This window comes from Poromitra crassiceps (assembly GCF_964638095.1).
Source record: "Poromitra crassiceps genome assembly, contig: HAP1_SCAFFOLD_224, whole genome shotgun sequence".
NCBI classification, from domain to species: Eukaryota; Metazoa; Chordata; class Actinopteri; order Beryciformes; family Melamphaidae; genus Poromitra; species Poromitra crassiceps.
This window is the reverse complement of record NW_028152167.1, coordinates 1-21861: the sequence shown is the minus strand read 5'-3', so window position 1 is coordinate 21861 and position 21861 is coordinate 1.

The following is a 21861-nucleotide window of genomic DNA, read 5'->3' as shown; positions in this document are numbered from 1 at the left end:
CTGTTTTTTTTAAGTGCTTTTTGATATGCAATGTTTAATTTTTTGAATGACTGAAACTGTATTGATTGCTGATGGAGTGATGAGCTTGTGTGTGACTGACAGGGGAGGAGCCTGGCAGAGATAGAGGCCCTGATACCAATTGTTTGTCTTGAAGAAGGCACTGTTGGACATCATGTAAAGAAAAATAAAAGAAATCAACAGTTTTTCCTGAGTGCGGATCGTTTATATTCTATTGAAACCTCTTGCCATGGAGTGATCCAGCACCCGACTGAATTGAATCAAGACTTTTTGGGGGGTGAGCACATTGTTTGGTGAAAATTCCACTACACTTGCCCTGAAAACCACCATCTAATGCAATAAATGTGCAAAATGTGAACTTTTCTTTTTAACAGTTCATTCAGTCACTTTCACTTCGACAAGTCATGTTTAAATGGGACTAAATGATGGCTACCTGTGGTGGTACAGTAGACTAATTCAGTGAATTAGGCCACCATTTGACATCCTCTATCTATATGACTTGTTATTGTTCTTCACTTTGAACCTTCAATTCAGCAGTTCGGTAAAGTTGGAAATATATTGACAGATTCGCACTTAGTCATACGAAGCTCTGATTTCATTTGAACCCTGTCTGACTGACGACACACAGACAGACCTCTACTATATAAGACACGGTATTCTGCAACCAAAACAGCCCACAGACAGCGGTAAAATAACGTAACGACGGTTAAACCCATCTATCAAGTGACAAGTGTCACATGTATGTTGTATGTTACACAGTGAACTTACCGATCACCAGCCAGCCGCCGCCATTTATGCCTTCTCCTGTGTTGTGGTAGTTCTCAACTTTTACCACAAGAGGGCGCTGCGAGACGGGCTGTCGTGGATTTTTAGAAGAAGAAGAAGAAGAAGAAGAAGAACTTGTGTTACTGTCAAAGAGCATGGAAGGAAAGAGAGGACACACCGGCCATTTTTGGAAAAAGAATGCGCCTCGCAGTGGTCAGCTGCGGTAGCGCGGGCCCCTATAATCAGCCTCTCTAAACAGCAACTCAACGGGAGAACACTCTAAATTTCGTGGATTCACATCTTTTCTGGGCGTCCTGTAAATCTTGATTGAAGTGGTGTAGTGCAGGGATGTAAAACAACAACCATATTGTGGAAACTAAGCAAAATTTTTCGTTTTTTTCTTTTAGTTTTTTCAAGATAAATAGTAAATGCAAAGGACCCGAGGTTAAAACCACGGCAACGCACTTCTGACGGAGTGGACGACAGCCGCATTAGCTATTTATCTTGAAAAAACTAAACAAAGAAAACGAAAAATTTTGCTTAGTTTCCACAATATGGTTGTTGTTTTACATCCCTGCACTACACCACTTCAATCAAGATTTGCAGTACGCCCAGAAAAGATGTGAATCCACGAAATTTAGAGTGTTCTCCCATTGAGTTACTGTTTAGAGAGGCTGATTATAGGGGCCCGCGCTACCGCAGCTGACCACTGCGAGCCTGTGCAAGGTTCTTTTGGCGCTGTCACGCTTCCAAAAATAAAAAATGGCGGAGGCTGCTGGGCGCTGATGTTGCAATGGGGCAATATGGAGCTGTCAGTTCTTTCCATAAAAGTTCTTTGTTACTGTTAGCCTATAAGCTATAACTTGCTGTATTTTACACCGTGTTACATGTTAGCTGTACCGTGTTACATGTTAGCCTACTATTATTGGGATATTAGTAACTAGTAGCCTAACTTGACGGGGACGTAGTAGGCTACATTCTTGATTCAACAGCCTCAGTCAGAGGACCGTTGTCTTGGGTAATTGTGTTGAAAGTAACGTGTGGTCAAGTCACTGATATGGAGTGAAATACAGTGTGCATTTTGCTACACTTTGTGTAGTCTACACATGCGATGGTGTCATCTTATACACTGGTGCTTTCAGTTACAGACTGATGCAGCATGTCATAATGCATAATGTTAACTCAAATGTGGTTCTTACATGGTCCTCCTTGATGTAATAATAATAATAATAAAAGCAATCCAGAGCAGTTTCACTTGTAGGCTATCCAAACTAGAAGCAGATGGAAAGGAGAGTAGGCTAAGGCAAATTACTCCATCAAGAAAATTATCCAATCAAGTTGATTTGCATTGGAAAGTGGAAACAAGTGAAATTATCTCATCCCATTGACAAGATAGAAAATATTTAATTTTGAACTTGGCTTTATCCAATGTTCAGATTTCTAATCTGGAAATTGTGCAAATTAGCACATATTTTATGCCTATGATGAACTCAAAATGCATATTTATGTTGTGTTTCCAGGGTCAACATAAAAAATACAGATTTTCTTTTAGTAGGATGTTGTGGAGAGGGTGAGTATAGGGTCACTGACAGTGAGGATGTTGTGGAGAGGGTGAGTATAGGGTCACTGACAGCAATGATGTTGTGGAGAGGGTGAGTATAGGGTCACTGACAGCGAGGATGTTGTGGAGAGGGTGAGTACAGGGTCACTGACAGCGAGGATGTTGTGGAGAGGGTGAGTAGGACCACTGACAGCGAGGATGTTGTGGAGAGGGTGAGTAGGACCACTGACAGCGAGGATGTTGTGAAGAGGGTGAGTAGGACCACTGACAGCGAGGATGTTGTGGAGAGGGTGAGTATAGGGTCACTGACAGCGAGGATGTTGTAAAGAGGGTGAGTATAGGGTCACTGACAGCGAGGATGTTGTGGAGAGGGTGAGTAGGGTCTCGCCATCTTGGGCTGCTCAGAGTCCTCTCTGAACTTGGCTACAGCTGCGCAACAGTCTCTAACACAAGGGACAACTGTTGCCGAAAAACGGATTCTGAAGGAATGGAAGTCATCCTCTTCACCTTCTTTCCAACTGTGGTGGACGCATATGACCTCTACTCTGTTATACGGATGGAGAGACTTAGGTTTCTTAGGACCAATTCAATGAAAAAGTCCTGAATCGTTTGGGAGCCGTTTCTGGCCTATCTTGGTGAAGTTATGGGTGACGGGTGCCTCGCCTGGCTGCTTTCTCATGGACCCCTTGTGTGAGATCCCAGGAACGCTGGGCCCTATCTTACGACAGGTGCTATCCCCCAATAGCGCTTGCTTGCGCACCTGTTTGCGGGTGCCTTAAGGCAGGGAACATAGCAGTCCGCCTTGCGCCAGGTGTTATGCCGAGTTTTGCACCCCAGCGCCGGCAGCATCCCCACGTCACGGGAGCATATTGTAATGATTTATCCAGAAATGTAACTGTTTAAAAGTGATATCATTGTCTGACGTGACCTACCTGATTTCTAAGTTAAAACAGCCCCGAAATATGTTGGGGATGCAATTCTCCAAATTTTCCATTGTTATTAAACAGTCTAAATTGAATATGGATGCATCACATCTTAGCTGTAATAGTAGACTATACCAACGCAGAGTAGTCTGGCTTGAACCCCGAGTGAATGGACCAGTGTGACTACGGCGGGCGGGCGCACCACGACTGCAGGTGATGTTCTTTGATTTGTGCAATTCAATCTGTTACTGAGCTAAATAGGTATGGCTAGCTCTTTCCGGTTTGTAGCAGTGAACAGGATGGGGTGTCGGTCAGGACACAGAATGACGATGAGGAGACCTAAGTTCTTGGTTGCACTGTACTGCGATCCAGCATTTATTGCAGTGACATGTAGTATTATGATTAGTCTGAAATAGCACAAATAAACCACAATTAGGCTATAGAATATAACATAGTGAAATTACAGCTATATATTTCCCCGTATTACGAAATTAAACCAAGAGCCATTTACAGTAAGCATCAAATATAACAGTGAGCATTGTAATGCTCTTTTAACCATAACATAACGCTGCATACAGCAGAGTAAGTTACTGTAGTCTACCCTTAACCCATTGATACCTGATGCAGCATTTGCGTGTATATCCTCATTTGTGTGTGTATCCCTTTAAGACCGCGAACTGCGTCACATGGTTCGCGGTCTTAAAGGGATACACACACAAATGCTGCATCAGGTATCAATGGGTTAAGAGAAATAAACTAATTCCACCTCATGTATGGTTAATCAGGTCACAGAGGGCAGTGGAGACGCCCTGTGGCCAAACAAGGTATTGCTAATGGCGTCCACACACAGTGGACTACTGGAGTTGAGCAAACATTTCCCCCACACTAAATAAAAATGTTGTGGAGAGGGTGAGTATAGGGTCACTGACAGCGAGGATGTTGTGGAGAGGGTGAGTATAGGGTCACTGACAGCGAGGATGTTGTGGAGAGGGTGAGTATAGGGTCACTGACAGCGAGGATGTTGTGGAGAGGGTGAGTATAGGGTCACTGACAGCGAGGATGTTGTGGAGAGGGTGAGTATAGGGTCACTGACAGCGAGGATGTTGTGGAGAGGGTGAGTATAGGGTCACTGACAGCGAGGATGTTGTGGAGAGGGTGAGTATAGGGTCACTGACAGCAAGGATGTTGTGGAGAGGGTGAGTATAGGCAGGGGTGAAAGTGGTTTGAATTTCTTACAGGAACTATATACCTACTACCCCAACGTTCATCGTTTCATATTGTTCTCCTCCCGCCCCCAGCTTCATGCATCCCTGAACACACACATCCATTTTTTTAATGCCTGTATGGTGTAGAAATTAGAAACACTTGACAATATGTATAGTGAATTATTTAAACATTACAACAACAGACTCTCCTATGTGGACTATCATGTGTGATTTCAACTCTCCTTTTTGACCAAAACATTTACCACACACTGAACAATTAAATTGTTTCTCTCCTGTGTGAACTATCGTGTCTCTTCAAGTCTCCTTTATGGCAAAACATTTACCACTCACTGAACAATTAACTTCCCAGCAAACATTTTCACGTATAACGACCGTCTGCTGCACGTCAAACCACTACATCTAGTCAGGGTCTAATTATATTGTAGCGTATCAGCATTACACATACAGGGGTGAGCATTGGTAGTGTCTCAACTACAGATAGGAACTGATGTGTGGGAGTGTTGTATTGGGGAACACTATGCTGTGGGGATACTTCCGGGAAAGACTGAGCATGCGCGTCAGTCTTCACACACTGCTAGAAGGGAAGGCTGCTAGCTACGAGCGTGACAACCGCTGAGAGTTGTAATATAACTAACTGAGAATAAAGAACCTTGTACCATCAAGAAGCCTCTGCCTCATGAGTTACCAGGAATGTTACACTGGCGTCAGAAGTTTAAACGGTGAATATTGCCTCCAGATTCGGCGAAATGGTTAACAAGTTCCTGAAGAAAGAGCGCAAACGACTCAATAGAGAGGCGGGAAAGGCAAGAGCCGGGGCAGACTACCAGGCGTCCGAGGAGGAAGATGTCTGGGTGGACGCAGCCGCGCTACCACAGAGAGCCAAGCGGGAAAAGCAGCAGAAAGTCTGGGGTTGGTGAAAATAAAATTCGAACCAGACAGCGCTATCACCGTAGCCATGGAAGCTATCCCGCGGCTCAAGGGAGCTAGCAGGCAAGCTAGCGAGGCGGGAGAAGGAGCGGAGGAACCGGGGCCGGTGAGGGTGAAGATCGAGCGGGTTGACATTGCCGCTGTAGCCATGGAGGCTGTGCCACAGCCCAGCGGAGCTAGCCTGCGGGCCGAGGACAAAGACGGGACACGGGTCGAGGCGACAAAGGACGGCGGGCGGGGAGGAAGAAAGGAAATCAACCCGCCAAAATTCAACGGTAAAGGCGAGTGGGAGCCATATTGCACAATGTTTAACGTAGCAGCGGACATAAATGGCTGGTCGAGGGAAGAGAGAGCCAGTCACTTGGTGATGTCGCTCGAGGGCGAAGCTATAACATGTGTGGCAGCAATGGCAGACACAAAAGACTTAGACATTGTGATGGCGGCCCTGAGGAGGCGGTTCGGACGATGCAAAGAGGAAGGCATCATGGTCGCGGAACTGTGTAACAGGCGCAGACGACCAGGGGAGCCGCTGCGAGCGCTGGCTACAGACATTGAGATCCTCAGCCGGCGTGTGTAGAGCCGGTTGCCGCCAGAAACACTAGACGAGCTAGCACGAAATTACTTCATCCAGGCTATCGCGCCGCAAGGGCTAAGAGAGCAAGTAATGTTGCAACGGCCAAAGACACTAGAAATGGCGCTGGAGCTGGCGTTCGAAAGAGAGACAGTAGAGGGCTGGGCCATGAACAGCGAAGAGGGGAGAGCTGCCCCCGTGGCGAGAATGGCAGCAGAAAGCCCGATACAAGAAGAGCCAGCGTGGAAGACGGCGTTGACAGAGCAAGGCGACAGGGTGAAAGAACTGTCCGAGTCAGTACAACAGCTGACAGAACAACTGCTCCGCAGAGCGACCCTGCAGTCCAACCCCGCTCGGCAGCCCACACAGCGGAGCAACAGCTGGGCCAGAGGGAACATGATCTGCTGGGGTTGTGGACGCCCCGGGCATCGGGAAGCAGACTGCCGCCGGAGAGCGTGGAGCCAGGGAAATGGCACAGGGCCCGTCCAGATGGGGCGAGACGGGTCTACGATGCCACAGTCCCCGTAGCCACGTCATCGCAGGAAAGAGCCCACCGACAGCAACGGGGAGGTGGGGCTCTGCCAGGCCCCGAAGTAGACGACATCGCCGGAGCTGTCAACATGCAGAGCGGGCCGCGCGCGATGAACGGCTGCCATGTTCCAGTCTACCTACAGGGGAGATACTGCGCCGCCCTGGTGGACACGGGGTGTACGGCAACGCTGGTGAACGTCAACATGATGCCCGAGGGGACACGCCTGGAGCAGCCAGCAGCGCAGCGGCTAAGAACAGTATCCGGTGAGTTGATGCCAATGAGGGGGAGGGGACACGTAATGATAACAGTGGGGGGACAGACAGTGGACTTTCCGGTGTGGGTGGTAGAAATGACGGGGCCCTGCATCCTGGGGGAAGACTACTTAACGCTAAACAAATGCACAGTAGACCTAGGAAAAAGCACATTGACATTTGCAGGGGGGCCAGTAGTCCAGATGGGCCACCCTCCCACTGTTCCAGGAGAGAGAGCTAATGTGAATAACGTCACTGTATATCGCGTCACCGTAGAGCAGGAGCCCCACCCAGCAGACCAAGCCCCTCCACAAAGCCCCGCCCCTAGCCCACCTCCAAACACTTGCCCTCAGCCAGCGCAACAGGCAGAGGGGGAGAGAGAGAGGTTAGAGATGCTCAGGGGATTGCACCAACGCCAGAGGGAAGGGTTAGAACCCCAGCAGAGCGATGAACTGTGGAGAGTACTAGAGGAATATAAAGACATTTTCGCCATGTCGGATGATGAGCTAGGCTGTACCCACCTGGTGGAACACGAAATAGACACGGAGGGGGCGCGACCCGTCAGGTCATATCCCCGTCGGGTCCCCGCAGCGAGGAGAGAGATAGCGAACGAAGCTGTAGAGAACATGCTGCGGGCGGGGATCATTGAGCCATCAGACAGCCCGTGGGCATCAGGAGTAGTGCTGGTGAGAAAGAAGAATAGCCCAAAAATGCGATTTTGTGTAGACTATAGGGGGCTGAACAAAGTGACAAAAAAAGACGCATACCCGATGCCCATCATCGAGGAACTGTTAGACGCCGCGGGAGAGTCATCCTGGTTCTCATCCCTAGACCTCCGTAGCGGGTACTGGCAGGTGCCCCTCCGCGACGATGCCAAACAAAAGACCGCCTTCCGCACAGAGAAGGGGCTGTGGCAGTTTCGAGTACTCAGTTTCGGGCTGTGCAACGCACCAGCAACGTTCGAGAGGTTAATGGAGAAACTGCTGGGAGACATTCCCCGATCTGAATGCGTCGTGTATTTAGATGACATCTTGACACACGGGGGCACGTTCCAGGCAGCAGTGGGGGCGTTACGAAAAGTCCTGCAGAAGATAGCAGAGGCGGGTCTAAAGTTACACCCAGACAAGTGCCACTTCCTGAAGAGGAGGGTGGAGTTCTTAGGGCATGGCATCGGCGCGGGGGGCATTCGCACCCTGGAAGAGAAGACGCAGGCGGTCATGGAGTGGCCCACCCCCAGAAACAAAGGCGAACTCGAGCGCTTCGTAGGGCTAGCCGCATACTACAGGAAATTCGTAAACGGGTTTTCTAAAATAGCGGAACCACTGTTCAGGCTAAAAGAGAAGAACGCAGACTTCCACTGGACGACAGAATGCCACCTAGCCTTTAAAGCCCTCAAGAAAGCGCTGACCGAGTCCCCGGTGCTTAGAGCACCAGACCCCGCCCTGCCGTTCCTACTAGACACTGATGCCAGCAACGGGGGTATGGGGGCCGTGCTGTCCCAGGCGGGGCCGGACGGGGAGCGGGTGGTGGCGTACTACAGCAAGACCTTCGATAAAGCAGAACGTAACTACTGCGTCACCCGCCGGGAGCTCCTCGCCGTAGTAGAAGCACTAAGACACTTTAGATATTACCTCCTGGGACAGCCGCGGTTCACCATACGGACCGACCACTCGGCGCTGCAGTGGCTGTGGTCCTTCCGAGAGCCGGAGGGACAAGTGTGCCGCTGGTTAGAGAAAATGGCAGACTACAACTTCACGATAGAGCACAGGGCAGGGGCACGCCACGTCAACGCAGACGCCCTGTCACGACGACCCTGCGCAGAGAGAGGGTGTACGTACTGCGAAAAGAGAGAAGGAAGAGAGAGAGAGCTCCAAGAGGAAGCTAGGATCTGCCCTAACCACACGGGGGATGGACCAGTGTGCAAGACGCTGCGGATGGCAGAGGCAGCAGATTGGAGGGGCCACCAAGAAAACGACATGGAGCTGTCGCCGGTACTGCAATGGGTAGAAGAGGGCCAGAAGCCACCCTGGGAAGAGGTGGCAGGGGCCACCGACACAACCAAAGGGCTGTGGGCAGGGTTCGACACCCTGAGATTGAGTAGCGGAGTGCTGATGAAGTCCTGGATGGAGCCAGCGACAGGAGAACCTAAGTGGCGGAAAGTAGTGCCGACGACGCTGAGGGAGGAGGTGTGCAGGAGCTGCCATGGAACTGTAGGGGCTGGGCACTTTGGGGTAAGCAAAACCCTCCGTCGCATCAGACAAGGCTTTTATTGGGGGAGGATGGGGAGAGACGTACAGGACTTCTGTCGACGCTGCGACCTCTGCGCAGCGTACAAAGGGCCGTTAGACCAGTCTCGCGCCCCGCTCCAACAGCTAGCAGCAGGAGCCCCCATGGAGAGGGTAGCAGTAGATGTGATGGGACCTTTCCCACGCTCAGACAGTGGAAATCGATACGTCCTGGTCGCCATGGACTATTTCACAAAATGGCCAGAGGCGTACGCACTGCCCGACCAGGAGGCGGGGGCGGTGGTCGACGCACTAGTAACCGGCATGTTCAGTAGGTTCGGAGCACCAGAGACCCTACACAGTGACCAAGGGAGAAACTTTGAGTCACGAGTGTTCGCCACCATGTGCGAGAAACTGAACATTAAAAAGACACGGACCACAGCATTGCACCCCCAGAGCGATGGCCTTGTAGAAAGATTCAATCGAACGCTGAAAAAGCAGTTGGCCATCCTCACGGAGGAGCACCAGAAGGACTGGGACACGCACCTGCCTCTCATCCTCATGGCCTACAGATCTGCCACCCAAGAGTCCACCTCCTGCACACCAGCTCTGCTCATGTTAGGTCGAGAACTGCGGACACCAGCAGAAATGGCGTTCGGCAAGCCACCAGATGCACTGGACGCTCCCCCGGGGCGAGAGTACGCCAGGAGGCTACAAGATCGCTTAGAGTCCGCTCACAACTTCGCTCGGGACCAGCTAGAGAAAGCAGGCATGAGACAAAAAAGGAACTATGATGTGAGAGCAAAGGGAAACCATTTCCAGGGGGGGGAGTTGGTCTGGGTGTACACACCCCGGAGAAAAAAAGGGCGTAGCCCTAAACTGGACTGTCACTGGACAGGCCCATGCAGGGTCATGGAGAGAATGGGGGAGGTGGTGTACCGAGTGCAGATGCCACTTGGTGGCAAGAAGGTACTCCACCGAGACAGGTTGGCCCCATACCGGGGGGGGTGCACCTTTCCCCCAGATCTCGGCCGCTCGGCGGTTTCACCTAGACAGGCTGAAAGAAGGACTCTGTTTCCACAGAGAGGGGCGTCCGGCTATGACCGGGCGGGCCCCACTCAGAGACTTGAAGGCCCAGAGACACTGCAGGCGGGATCAGCCCCGCAGGCAGATTCACAGAGACTAACACGGCCACGGAGAGAGCAAAGGGCTCCAGGACGCTTTAACAACTTTGAGTTGTATTAACACGTTAAGTGCCATAGCCGAGATAATTCGTCTTACATAATCCAACGCTTGAGTGCCAGAGCCAAAATAACTCGTCTTACATAAACATTTTTTTTTTTTGACGGTGGGACATCAATCAACAACTTTTACATCTTCGAGATCACTATTGGAGCAAGAGAATGTGTATAATCTATTTTACCGACCCACTAAGTGTTGACAGTTCCCCACCAGACGAGCGAAATCAAAGAAAAAACTGCCGCGGGAGAAAGCCATTCAAGGAAATGGCGAGGCGATTTTACAGTAATCCATTCCACACTTGTCTTGCCTGAGAGCGGCCGCGCAGGCAGCCGCACACAGAGAGCGGAGAGCGATTTGCAAAATAGATTATAGGTGAAACACACTTTGAAACACCTCAGAAAGGCCAGAATCAACATCTGCCCATCGCCCACGCATTCCCCGGCCCATCTTGACTCGCACAAGGAGCGTCCGCACGAAGGGCAAGCAGGCAGGCAGGCACGCAGGCAGGCAGGCAGGCAGCACCAACGCGCTTCTGACACGCCCGCTGTAGAGCCAGGAGGAAGGAGGAGAAGACACACGGAGGGAGGAGTTTGAATGAGAGGGGTGTTTCCTGTTGTTATGGAGGAAATTACTGTTCAAAACTATTGTTTAGAATGTCTGACGGTCTTACTGATGCCAAAAATGAATGGTTAAAGTGACTGTTCTGTCGAATTTCACAAAAAGCCATTTATCTCTGAATAAATTTCCAGACGCTGAAACCATGCTGTACTCAACGGCTAATATCTACATAACTACTAACTCTGCAAACTAACTCTTTTAGACAGAGAAAGCACACATTCTATTAGTTATTTTTAGATGATTGGTGTTCATGAATTCTTAACAGAAAATAATCCTCGGCTCTTGTAAAATGAGCCAGAATCCTCAAAAAAAAACCTGGCACAACTTACCTACAGGATGAAAAAATGGCTGGCACTCAATGTGTTAAAAAAAAAAAAAAAAAAGAAAAAAAAGAGAGGAGATGGTGGTTGGAAATGTTGAAATGTTGTAACAGAAAGCAAAGGATGTGAAAGTCTGAGATTGCAACATAAAATGTGGTTGGAAAGAAAAAAAACAAAGAAGTTGTTAAAAAAAGATGTTGGGTGTGTTTTGGTACAAGGGGGTGTGTGATGTGGTATCAACATGGGCGTTGACCTTATTGTTGGGCGGGGAGTATGTAGCGTATCAGCATTACACATACAGGGGTGAGCATTGGTAGTGTCTCAACTACAGATAGGAACTGATGTGTGGGAGTGTTGTATTGGGGAACACTATGCTGTGGGGATACTTCCGGGAAAGACTGAGCATGCGCGTCAGTCTTCACACACTGCTAGAAGGGAAGGCTGCTAGCTACGAGCGTGACAACCGCTGAGAGTTGTAATATAACTAACTGAGAATAAAGAACCTTGTACCATCAAGAAGCCTCTGCCTCATGAGTTACCAGGAATGTTACAATATATTCTGAATGGAAATCTTAGCGACGTAATTCCTCTACTTCCCCACAACGTGTCCAGATTCAACGATTTTTGCTACGATCCTGCGGCGCCCGCTTCGCAGTCATGTCTTATCCATTAGGCCACGGAATTAGTTACAAATGATACGGATTTGGTCATATATAGAGATACTTAACATTGAGCACTTGGCATTTTGACGGTCCCTACTGGAAGTTGCGTTGATAGGCTAGCTGCCTCGCTAATTCTGTTTCATGATTTCAACCAGCGATGAGACAGGTATATTTATATCATTTACGATAATATAACCAACGTGACTTTAGCAGACAGCATAGCACATCCAAAACCCACAACACTGCATTTAGTTACGGCAAGAGAAATGGGACAATACCACAGGATTCAGGAAGTTTGTGATAAATACAAGCCCATAGCAAGAGACACTTGCACTTATATGACATAAACGTGTTTTCATATTAAAAAAAGAAAAGGGCGTTCAATAAAAGTCGTCATTGCAGGTGGAGTGCATGTCACACTGTGAGTATCTGATCACACAACAGGTAAATTGTCATTCAAATGTCATTTTATTCAACAAAAACACAAAAGACACCTACATGTGGTGTTTTCAAAGCAATATGAGGTCAATAATTTTTTTTTTGAAGTGACAGTCTAAACGTTACTTTGGAGGAATGTGGAGAGAACGTCAGACTTAGATGGTAGATGCCAAACCACAATTCTATCGTCTGGTGATGTCGCGGTCAAGACGATGTTTGCTGGGTTGTTTCTTTCCTGTGTGAACTACTGTGTCTCTTCAAGTCTCCTTTGCCAACCGCCATTAAACAACAGAAGAAGACATTTCACGAGCACTGACACTTCACTCACTGTATTATCACTCCGCTTCACAGCTGCTCTATCATTGCCTATTACATCCAGCCTGTTAGCTGTAGACTCAGCTCTCAGTCTTAATCCATTTCACTACCTTTGGTGGTTAGGTGGCGCTGTTGGCGCCGCTCACCAAACGTCTGGAAACCGAGACTAGTTAGCTGCTGATTTACTCCACAAAGTAAAACCGTTTTCAAAATATGCGTTATTTTGATAAACAGACCTCACAACGGGGCTCTATAGTACGTGTGTCTAGTACCATTATTAATACATCATAAAGATAATGCTGTTTCTGGTAGTTTGCTAAAATACTAGTGCTAATCTGTTAGCGAGCTATCGGGCAAGCTTCTTCTTCTTCTGCTACTTCTAATAGCTCTGCAGCAGACAGATGCCTTGAGGCACATCGCTGCCTCTCACTGGTTGGAAATATTACTGTTTCTGCTTGCTTGGGAACACTAGTGCAATCCTGGGTGGAACTGTTTTTGTTGGCGGAGGAAAGCGAGACTAGTATTGACAGACAGATAGCCGAGTTGCAGCAGCAGCAGCCGCATTCAGAAGCTGCGTGCTTATAGCCTACACACAGCACGGATTAAAACACAGGTCTAAAACACTGCATTTGAACAATTTAGAAGCAATTTATGAGAGAGACTACATGTTGTTTATGTTAACCTAATGACATAACGTCAGCCATGTGTTTCCTGGTTGGAAATTATGCGATCGATCGTATAGTATTCTGCACTCTGCAGCAATCGGATTTTGATTGACAGGCAGCTGCATGTCTTCCCCCAACGGCGTTCAGGCACGGAAAGTCTTACAGGAACTGCGCACCGGACGGTTCCGGCCCACTTTCACCAGTGAGTATAGGGTCACTGACAGCAAGGATGTTGTGGAGAGGGTGAGTATAGGGTCACTGACAGCGAGGATGTTGTGGAGAGGGTGAGTATAGGGTCACTGACAGCGAGGATGTTGTGGAGAGGGTGAGTATAGGGTCACTGGCAGCGAGGATGTTGTGGAGAGGGTGAGTATAGGGTCACTGACAGCGTGGATGTTGTAAAGAGGGTGAGTAGGACCACTGACAGCGAGGATGTTGTGGAGAGGGTGAGTATAGGGTCACTGACAGCAAGGATGTTGTGGAGAGGGTGAGTAGGACCACTGACAGCGAGGATGTTGTGGAGAGGGTGAGTATAGGGTCACTGACAGCGAGGATGTTGTGGAGAGGGTGAGTAGGACCACTGACATCGAGGATGTTGTGGAGAGGGTGAGTAGGACCACTGACAGCGAGGATGTTGTGAAGAGGGTGAGTAGGACCACTGACAGCGAGGATGTTGTGGAGAGGGTGAGTATAGGGTCACTGACAGCGAGGATGTTGTAAAGAGGGTGAGTATAGGGTCACTGACAGCGAGGATGTTGTGGAGAGGGTGAGTAGGGTCTCGCCATCTTGGGCTGCTCAGAGTCCTCTCTGAACTTGGCTACAGCTGCACAACAGTCTCTAACACAAGGGACAACTGTTGCCGAAAAACGGATTCTGAAGGAATGGAAGTCATCCTCTTCACCTTCTTTCCAAATGTGGTGGACGCATATGACCTCTACTCTGTTATACGGATGGAGAGACTTAGGTTTCTTAGGACCAATTCAATGAAAAAGTCCTGAATCGTTTGGGAGCCGTTTCTGGCCTATCTTGGTGAAGTTATGGGTGACGGGTGCCTCGCCTGGCTGCTTTCTCATGGACCCCTTGTGTGAGATCCCAGGAACGCTGGGCCCTATCTTACGACAGGTGCTATCCCCCAATAGCGCTTGCTTGCGCACCTGTTTGCGGGTGCCTTAAGGCAGGGAACATAGCAGTCCGCCTTGCGCCAGGTGTTATGCCGAGTTTTGCACCCCAGCGCCGGCAGCATCCCCACCTCACGGGAGCATATTGTAATGATTTATCTAGAAATGTAACTGTTTAAAAGTGATATCATTGTCTGACGTGACCTCCCTGATTTCTAAGTTAAAACAGCCCCGAAATATGTTGGGGATGCAATTCTCCAAATCTTCCATTGTTATTAAACAGTCTAAATTGAATATGGATGCATCACATCTTAGCTGTAATAGTAGACTATACCAACGCAGAGTAGTCTGGCTTGAACCCCGAGTGAATGGGCCAGTGTGACTACGGCGGGCGGGCGCACCACGACTGCAGGTGATGTTCTTTGATTTGTGCAATTCAATCTGTTACTGAGCTAAATAGGTATGGCTAGCTCTTTCAGGTTTGTAGCAGTGAACAGGATGGGGTGTCGGTCAGGACACAGAATGACGATGAGGAAACCTAAGTTCTTGGTTGCACTGTACTGTGATCCAGCATTTATTGCAGTGACATGTAGTATTATGATTAGTCTGAAATAGCACAAATAAACCACAATTAGGCTATAGAATATAACATAGTGAAATTACAGCTATATATTTCCCCGTATTACGAAATTAAACCAAGAGCCATTTACAGTAAGCATCAAATATAACAGTGAGCATTGTAATGCTCTTTTAACCATAACATAACGCTGCATACAGCAGAGTAAGTTACTGTAGTCTACCCTTAACCCATTGATACCTGATGCAGCATTTGCGTGTATATCCTCATTTGTGTGTGTATCCCTTTAAGACCGCGAACTGCGTCACATGGTTCGCGGTCTTAAAGGGATACACACACAAATGCTGCATCAGGTATCAATGGGTTAAGAGAAATAAACTAATTCCACCTCATGTATGGTTAATCAGGTCACAGAGGGCAGTGGAGACGCCCTGTGGCCAAACAAGGTATTGCTAATGGCGTCCACACACACTGGACTACTGGAGTTGAGCAAACATTTCCCCCACACTAAATAAAAATGTTGTGGAGAGGGTGAGTATAGGGTCACTGACAGCGAGGATGTTGTGGAGAGGGTGAGTATAGGGTCACTGACAGCGAGGATGTTGTGGAGAGGGTGAGTATAGGGTCACTGACAGCGAGGATGTTGTGGAGAGGGTGAGTATAGGGTCACTGACAGCGAGGATGTTGTGGAGAGGGTGAGTATAGGGTCACTGACAGCAAGGATGTTGTGGAGAGGGTGAGTATAGGGTCACTGACAGAGAGGATGTTGTGGAGAGGGTGAGTATAGGGTCACTGACAGCGAGGATGTTGTGGAGAGGGTGAGTATAGGGTCACTGACAGCGAGGATGTTGTAAAGAGGGTGAGTAGGACCACTGACAGCGAGGATGTTGTGGAGAGGGTGAGTATAGGGTCACTGACAGCGAGGATGTTGTGGAGAGGGTGAGTAGGACCACTGACAGCGAGGATGTTGTGGAGAGGGTGAGTAGGACCACTGACAGCGAGGATGTTGTGGAGAGGGTGAGTAGGACCACTGACAGCGAGGATGTTGTGGAGAGGGTGAGTAGGACCACTGACAGCGAGGATGTTGTGAAGAGGGTGAGTAGGACCACTGACAGCGAGGATGTTGTGGAGAGGGTGAGTATAGGGTCACTGACAGCGAGGATGTTGTAAAGAGGGTGAGTATAGGGTCACTGACAGCGAGGATGTTGTGGAGAGGGTGAGTAGGGTCTCACCATCTTGGGCTGCTCAGAGTCCTCTCTGAACTTGGCTACAGCTGCGCAACAGTCTCTAACACAAGGGACAACTGTTGCCGAAAAACGGATTCTGAAGGAATGGAAGTCATCCTCTTCACCTTCTTTCCAACTGTGGTGGACGCATATGACCTCTACTCTGTTATACGGATGGAGAGACTTAGGTTTCTTAGGACCAATTCAATGAAAAAGTCCTGAATCGTTTGGGAGTCGTGTGTGTATCCCTTTAAGACCGCGAACCGCGTCACATGGTTCGCGGTCTTAAAGGGATACACACACAAATGCTGCATCAGGTATCAATGGGTTAAGAGAAATAAACTAATTCCACCTCATGTATGGTTAATCAGGTCACAGAGGGCAGTGGAGACACCCTGTGGCCAAACAAGGTATTGCTAATGGCGTCCACACACACTGGACTACTGGAGTTGAGCAAACATTTCCCCCACACTAAATAAAAATGTTGTGGAGACGGTGAGTATAGGGTCACTGACAGCGAGGATGTTGTGGAGAGGGTGAGTATAGGGTCACTGACAGCGAGGATGTTGTGGAGAGGGTGAGTATAGGGTCACTGACAGCGAGGGTGTTGTGGAGAGGGTGAGTATAGGGTCACTGACAGCGAGGATGTTGTGGAGAGGGTGAGTATAGGGTCACTGACAGCGAGGATGTTGTGGAGAGGGTGAGTATAGGGTCACTGACAGCAAGGATGTTGTGGAGAGGGTGAGTATAGGGTCACTGACAGCGAGGATGTTGTGGAGAGGGTGAGTATAGGGTCACTGACAGCGAGGATGTTGTGGAGAGGGTGAGTATAGGGTCACTGACAGCGAGGATGTTGTGGAGAGGGTGAGTATAGGGTCACTGACAGTGAGGATGTTGTAAAGAGGGTGAGTAGGACCACTGACAGCGAGGATGTTGTGGAGAGGGTGAGTATAGGGTCACTGACAGCGAGGATGTTGTGGAGAGGGTGAGTAGGACCACTGACAGCGAGGATGTTGTGGGGAGGGTGAGTAGGACCACTGACAGCGAGGATGTTGTGAAGAGGGTGAGTAGGACCACTGACAGCGATGATGTTGTGGAGAGGGTGAGTATAGGGTCACTGACAGCGAGGATGTTGTAAAGAGGGTGAGTATAGGGTCACTGACAGCGAGGATGTTGTGGAGAGCGTGAGTAGGGTCTCGCCATCTTGGGCTGCTCAGAGTCCTCTCTGAACTTGGCTACAGCTGCGCAACAGTCTCTAACACAAGGGACAACTGTTGCCGAAAAACGGATTCTGAAGGAATGGAAGTCATCCTCTTCACCTTCTTTCCAACTGTGGTGGACGCATATGACCTCTACTCTGTTATACGGATGGGGAGACTTAGGTTTCTTAGGACCAATTCAATGAAAAAGTCCTGAATCGTTTGGGAGTCGTGTGTGTATCCCTTTAAGACCGCGAACCGCGTCACATGGTTCGCAGTCTTAAAGGGATACACACACAAATGCTGCATCAGGTATCAATGGGTTAAGAGAAATAAACTAATTCCACCTCATGTATGGTTAATCAGGTCACAGAGGGCAGTGGAGACGCCCTGTGGCCAAACAAGGTATTGCTAATGGCGTCCACACACACTGGACTACTGGAGTTGAGCAAACATTTCCCCCACACTAAATAAAAATGTTGTGGAGAGGGTGAGTATAGGGTCACTGACAGCGAGGATGTTGTGGAGAGGGTGAGTATAGGGTCACTGACAGCGAGGATGTTGTGGAGAGGGTGAGTATAGGGTCACTGACAGCGAGGATGTTGTGGAGAGGGTGAGTATAGGGTCACTGACAGCGAGGATGTTGTGGAGAGGGTGAGTATAGGGTCACTGACAGCAAGGATGTTGTGGAGAGGGTGAGTATAGGGTCACTGACAGCGAGGATGTTGTGGAGAGGGTGAGTATAGGGTCACTGACAGCGAGGATGTTGTGGAGAGGGTGAGTATAGGGTCACTGACAGCGAGGATGTTGTGGAGAGGGTGAGTATAGGGTCACTGACAGCGAGGATGTTGTAAAGAGGGTGAGTAGGACCACTGACAGCGAGGATGTTGTGGAGAGGGTGAGTATAGGGTCACTGACAGCGAGGATGTTGTGGAGAGGGTGAGTAGGACCACTGACAGCGAGGATGTTGTGGAGAGGCTGAGTAGGACCACTGACAGCGAGGATGTCGTGAAGAGGGTGAGTAGGACCACTGACAGCGAGGATGTTGTGGAGAGGGTGAGTATAGGGTCACTGACAGCAAGGATGTTGTAAAGAGGGTGAGTATAGGGTCACTGACAGCGAGGATGTTGTGGAGAGGGTGAGTAGGGTCTCGCCATCTTGGGCTGCTCAGAGTCCTCTCTGAACTTGGCTACAGCTGCGCAACAGTCTCTAACACAAGGGACAACTGTTGCCGAAAAACGGATTCTGAAGGAATGGAAGTCATCCTCTTCACCTTCTTTCTAACTGTAGTGGACGCATATGACCTCTACTCTGTTATACGGATGGAGAGACTTAGGTTTCTTAGGACCAATTCAATGAAAAAGTCCTGAATCGTTTGGGAGTCGTGTGTGTATCCCTTTAAGACCGCGAACCGCGTCACATGGTTCACGGTCTTAGAGGGATACACACACAAATGCTGCATCAGGTATCAATGGGTTAAGAGAAATAAACTAATTCCACCTCATGTATGGTTAATCAGGTCACAGAGGGCAGTGGAGACGCCCTGTGGCCAAACAAGGTATTGCTAATGGCGTCCACACACACTGGACTACTGGAGTTGAGCAAACATTTCCCCCACACTAAATGAAAAAGGTTGTGGAGAGGGTGAGTATAGGGTCACTGACAGCGAGGATGTTGTGGAGAGGGTGAGTATAGGGTCACTGACAGCGAGGATGTTGTGGAGAGGGTGAGTATAGGGTCACTGACAGCGAGGATGTTGTGGAGAGGGTGAGTATAGGGTCACTGACAGCGAGGATGTTGTGGAGAGGGTGAGTATAGGGTCACTGACAGCAAGGATGTTGTGGAGAGGGTGAGTATAGGGTCACTGACAGTGAGGATGTTGTAGAGAGGGTGAGTATAGGGTCACTGACAGCGAGGATGTTGTGGAGAGGGTGAGTATAGGGTCACTGACAGCGAGGATGTTGTGGAGAGGGTGAGTATAGGGTCACTGACAGCGAGGATGTTGTAAAGAGGGTGAGTAGGACCACTGACAGCGAGGATGTTGTGGAGAGGGTGAGTATAGGGTCACTGACAGCGAGGATGTTGTGGAGAGGGTGAGTATAGGGTCACTGACAGCGAGGATGTTGTGGAGAGGGTGAGTATAGGGTCACTGACAGCGAGGATGTTGTAAAGAGGGTGAGTAGGACCACTGACAGCGAGGATGTTGTGGAGAGGGTGAGTATAGGGTCACTGACAGCGAGGATGTTGTGGAGAGGGTGAGTATAGGGTCACTGACAGCGAGGATGTTGTGGAGAGGGTGAGTATAGGGTCACTGACAGCGAGGATGTTGTGGAGAGGGTGAGTATAGGGTCACTGACAGCAAGGATGTTGTGGAGAGGGTGAGTATAGGGTCACTGACAGCAAGGATGTTGTGGAGAGGGTGAGTATAGGGTCACTGACAGCGAGGATGTTGTGGAGAGGGTGAGTATAGGGTCACTGACAGCAAGGATGTTGTGGAGAGGGTGAGTATAGGGTCACTGACAGCGAGGATGTTGTGGAGAGGGTGAGTATAGGGTCACTGACAGCGAGGATGTTGTGGAGAGGGTGAGTATAGGGTCACTGACAGCGAGGATGTTGTGGAGAGGGTGAGTATAGGGTCACTGACAGCGAGGATGTTGTAAAGAGGGTGAGTAGGACCACTGACAGCGAGGATGTTGTGGAGAGGGTGAGTATAGGGTCACTGACAGCGAGGATGTTGTGGAGAGGGTGAGTATAGGGTCACTGACAGCAAGGATGTTGTGGAGAGGGTGAGTATAGGGTCACTGACAGCGAGGATGTTGTGGAGAGGGTGAGTATAGGGTCACTGACAGCGAGGATGTTGTGGAGAGGGTGAGTATAGGGTCACTGACAGCGAGGATGTTGTGGAGAGGGTGAGTATAGGGTCACTGACAGCGAGGATGTTGTAAAGAGGGTGAGTAGGACCACTGACAGCGAGGATGTTGTGGAGAGGGTGAGTATAGGGTCACTGACAGCGAGGATGTTGTGGAGAGGGTGAGTAGGACCACTGACAGCGAGGATGTTGTGGAGAGGCTGAGTAGGACCACTGACAGCGAGGATGTCGTGAAGAGGGTGAGTAGGACCACTGACAGCGAGGATGTTGTGGAGAGGGTGAGTATAGGGTCACTGACAGCAAGGATGTTGTAAAGAGGGTGAGTATAGGGTCACTGACAGCGAGGATGTTGTGGAGAGGGTGAGTAGGGTCTCGCCACCTTGGGCTGCTCAGAGTCCTCTCTGAACTTGGCTACAGCTGCGCAACAGTCTCTAACACAAGGGACAACTGTTGCCGAAAAACGGATTCTGAAGGAATGGAAGTCATCCTCTTCACCTTCTTTCTAACTGTAGTGGACGCATATGACCTCTACTCTGTTATACGGATGGAGAGACTTAGGTTTCTTAGGACCAATTCAATGAAAAAGTCCTGAATCGTTTGGGAGTCGTGTGTGTATCCCTTTAAGACCGCGAACCGCGTCACATGGTTCACGGTCTTAAAGGGATACACACACAAATGCTGCATCAGGTATCAATGGGTTAAGAGAAATAAACTAATTCCACCTCATGTATGGTTAATCAGGTCACAGAGGGCAGTGGAGACGCCCTGTGGCCAAACAAGGTATTGCTAATGGCGTCCACACACACTGGACTACTGGAGTTGAGCAAACATTTCCCCCACACTAAATGAAAAAGGTTGTGGAGAGGGTGAGTATAGGGTCACTGACAGCGAGGATGTTGTGGAGAGGGTGAGTATAGGGTCACTGACAGCGAGGATGTTGTGGAGAGGGTGAGTATAGGGTCACTGACAGCGAGGATGTTGTGGAGAGGGTGAGTATAGGGTCACTGACAGCGAGGATGTTGTGGAGAGGGTGAGTATAGGGTCACTGACAGCAAGGATGTTGTGGAGAGGGTGAGTATAGGGTCACTGACAGTGAGGATGTTGTAGAGAGGGTGAGTATAGGGTCACTGACAGCGAGGATGTTGTGGAGAGGGTGAGTATAGGGTCACTGACAGCGAGGATGTTGTGGAGAGGGTGAGTATAGGGTCACTGACAGCGAGGATGTTGTAAAGAGGGTGAGTAGGACCACTGACAGCGAGGATGTTGTGGAGAGGGTGAGTATAGGGTCACTGACAGCGAGGATGTTGTGGAGAGGGTGAGTATAGGGTCACTGACAGCGAGGATGTTGTGGAGAGGGTGAGTATAGGGTCACTGACAGCCAGGATGTTGTAAAGAGGGTGAGTAGGACCACTGACAGCGAGGATGTTGTGGAGAGGGTGAGTATAGGGTCACTGACAGCGAGGATGTTGTGGAGAGGGTGAGTATAGGGTCACTGACAGCGAGGATGTTGTGGAGAGGGTGAGTATAGGGTCACTGACAGCGAGGATGTTGTGGAGAGGGTGAGTATAGGGTCACTGACAGCAAGGATGTTGTGGAGAGGGTGAGTATAGGGT